The sequence below is a fragment of the Cetorhinus maximus genome, chromosome 4 (assembly GCF_964194155.1).
Source record: "Cetorhinus maximus chromosome 4, sCetMax3.hap1.1, whole genome shotgun sequence".
NCBI lineage: Eukaryota > Metazoa > Chordata > Chondrichthyes > Lamniformes > Cetorhinidae > Cetorhinus > Cetorhinus maximus.
The window spans coordinates 64,884,246-64,887,837 of record NC_135882.1 but is presented as its reverse complement, the minus strand read 5'-3'; the positions used below and the strand labels follow the sequence as shown (position 1 = coordinate 64,887,837).

Here is a 3,592-nt window from a genome sequence, read left to right as displayed (position 1 = left end):
GTTCACAGAATCACACAGTGCAGAAGAGGCCCTTCGGCCCATCCAGTCTGCACCGACCACGTGAGAAACACCTGACCTACCTAGCTAATCCCATTTACCAGCACTTGGCCCATAGCCTTGAATGTTATGACGTGCCAAGTGCTCATCCTGATACTTTTTAAAGGACGTGAGGCAACCCGCCTCCATCACCCTCCCAGGCAGTGCATTCCAGACCATCACCACCCTTTGGGTAAAAAAGTCTTTCCCCACATCCCCCCTAAACCTTCTGCCTCTCACCTTGAACTTATGTCCATCCGCGAACTTGGAGATATTACATTTGGTCCCTATATCCAAATAATTGATATATATATTGTGAACAGCTGAGGCTCAAGAGCTGATCCTTGTGGAATCCTACGATTCACAGCCTGCCAACGCGAGAATGGCTCATTTATTCCTACTCTCTGTTTTCTGCCTGTTAGCCAAGCCTTAATCCATGCCAGTATATTGCCTCCTATCCCATGTGCTTTTATTTTGCTAATCAACCTTCTGTGGGGGACTTTATCAAAAGCCTTCTGAAAATCCAAGTATACTACGTCCAATGACTCTCCTTTATCAATTTTGTTAGTAACATCCCCATAAACTCCAACAAGTTCGTCAAACATCATTTCCCATTTACAAATCCATGCTGACTATGCCCAATAAGATCATGATTATCCAAATATCCATTTATCATATCCTTTATAATAGATTCTTGCATTTTCCCTACCACTGATGTAAGGCTAACAGGTCTGTAATTTCCTGTTTTCCCTCTCCCTTCTTAAATAATGGGATGACATTTGCTGCCTCCCAATCTTCAGGAACCATTCCAGAATCTATAGAATTTTGGAAGATGATCACCAAATGCATCCACTATCTCTATAGCAACCCCTTTCAACACTCTGGGATGCAGAATATCAAGTCATGGGGACTTATCAACTTTCAGTCCCATTAATTTCTCCAATACAATCTTCTTACTTATACTAATTCCCTTGAACTAATTCTCCCTAGTTCCTTGAATCCCTAAACCTGGGAGATTTCCTGTATCTTCCTCAGTGAAAACAGACACAAAGTAATCATTTAGCTTCTCTGCCATTTCTCCATTCCCCATTATAAATTCTCCTGACTCTGCCTGTAATGGACCCACATTTGCCTTAGCCAAACACTTCCTTTTTACATACCTATAGAAGATTTTACAGTCCATTTTTATGTTTTTTGCTAGATTGCATTCATATCCTATTCTCCCTTTCTTCACCAGTTTCTTGGCCTTCCTTTGCTGGATTCTAAAAACCTCCTAATCCTCAGGTTTACTATTATTTCTGGCAACTTTATAAGCCTTTTATTTTAATCTTATACAACCCTTAACTTTGCCAGCCATGGTTGACCAAATTTTAATGGGTTTTTGCACCTTGAAGAAATGTATAGATGCTGTAAACTATGTAATAATTCTTTGAAGACTATCCATTGCCCATGTACAGCCATACCTTTTAATGTATTTTCCCAATCCACCTCATTCAATTTGTCCCTCGTGCCTTCATAATTTCCTTTATTCAACACCCTTGCTTCAGAATGAATTACCTCACGTTCAAATATAATGTAAAATTCTATCATATTGTGGTCATTCATCCCTAAAGGTTCTTTTACAAAAGATTATTAATTAGCCCTGTTGGGCTGCAGTCCTGGAGTTTCAAAAAGATAATCCTGGAGTTAAAGTAGCCCGGCCTTGCAATCTAAAACAAACATGTTAGCCTCCAATGTGTGAGGAATGGGAGCCCCACAAGAGAAAGTGAAAAGTCCTAATTTGAAGCTGTCTAAAGTCATGTTATAATTCAGGGATAATGCGTGTGTTTTAGGTCGTGCGATCATCCTGACTGTGAAACGGGATTCCCGTTGGTCACTTTCTATTCATTTTACGGAGGTTCTGGGTTTAGATTTCTTTCTGTCTCTCTCCAGCTTTCTTTCTCTGTTTATTTCTTCGCTTTGCGCTATTGAAGTCTTGAAGAAATAATGGCAAGTGAATGGAAAGCCTGTTTATGAGATAAACCCACAGCAGGGGAAGTGAGCTGCAGAAGGGGCAGGGAAAGACTTTACACATGGGGAGAGAGGGGCAGGAGTTTGAGAAGGTAGGAATCACAGAGGGGGCTGTTGAAGGGGGAGATTATACAGAGGGGGTGGGAGGCTGCTGTTGATTTCGGAGGGGGGGTAATTAGAATGAACATGGGGACAGGGTGCTTGTACATGTTTCAAATAGTGAGGGTTCACAGCTGCATGTATTAAATGCTGAATGTAAATGAATGAATAGCTGACTGATGATATTATACAGAAGTCCAGAGAGATACGGGGTGGGTTGGGAGGTGGAGGGTGGTGCTGGAAGGAGTGCAGGGACTGTTTTGATGGTGGGTTGGGTATTATATGGGGGTTTGAGAGAGAATATTGGAGTGGGCAAATGCGGGGTTAAAAACGGCACGTGGAATTTGGCAGCCACAAAACAAATGGCAGTGATAAAATGATGTGGAGATGGAATAATCGCCTGTTGATAATTGCAGAGAGGAAAAGAATGGGGGCTAGATAGTTGTGGGAGAAATACAAAAGAGTCTAGATTTGGAAAGAGTAGTTTGTGGCCTATATTGCATAAGGTATAATAAAAAGACTTGTTCAAGAAAGAAGTTGAATTCTATTTTTTGAATTGTAAATCAGGGGAGAGCGCGAACGCAGTCCCCCACTACCACAAATTTTGCAGTCGAGTATCCCGCATTTGGGGACATCGCAGGCGTCAGCACACCCAAAGTGCAATGGGCTAGCCTCATCCTGGGAAAACCACCTTCATGATCATGGTGTCTCCCCTGCCAGGTAAGTATGCTTGAAAATTCTCACATGCTGCCAGCTGGCATCAAGCACTACCTCTCATAGTCACATTGACTCATTTTTAAAAATTATAACATCACCCTGTTCATAATATTTTTCAATTAAACAGCTCAGTTTTTATAATGTATTGTAGAACATGCTAAATTATCCTTCTAGATGGAGAAAAGGCAGCTGCTATCCTGTCCTCCATTTATATTTGCATAATACCTTAAAAGGAGACAAACCGCCTTCCTGGGCCACTGGCTGCAATATGGGTATTCTCCAATTAGTGGCGCTGTTCCTTCAATATAAGACACTCCTTAGGCCTCAGCTGGAATATTGTGTACAGTTCTGGGCACCACATTATAGGAAGGAGGTGATCGCATTGGAGAAAGTGCAGAGGAGGTTTACAAGAATGGTTCCAGGGATGAGACACTTGAGTTATGAAGATAGTTTGGAGAGGTTGGGACTGTTCTTCTGGAGAGGAGAAGGTAAAGAGGAGATTTGATTGAGGTGTTCAAAATCATGAGGGGGCGCGATAGAGTAAATAGGGAGAAACTCATCGAGGGAACGAGAGGGCACAGATTTAAAGTGATTTGCAAAAGAAGTAAATGTGATGTGAGAAAAAACTTTTTCACACAGCGACTGGTTCGAGTCTGGAATGCACTGCCTGGAAGTGTGGTGGAGGCAGGTTCAACTGAGGCATTCAAAAGGGCAATAGATGATTATTTAT

The 3,592-nt window shown here is 41.9% G+C and overlaps 1 non-coding gene across 1 annotated transcript; it reads right to left on the bottom strand.

The window, feature by feature from the left end:
- Positions 1-2,709: 2,709 nt before the first annotated feature.
- On the bottom strand, positions 2,710-2,873 carry LOC144680113 (U1 spliceosomal RNA). Its single transcript, XR_013576486.1, has one exon. It is a non-coding gene; the product is annotated as a U1 spliceosomal RNA (small nuclear RNA).
- Positions 2,874-3,592: the final 719 nt, after the last annotated feature.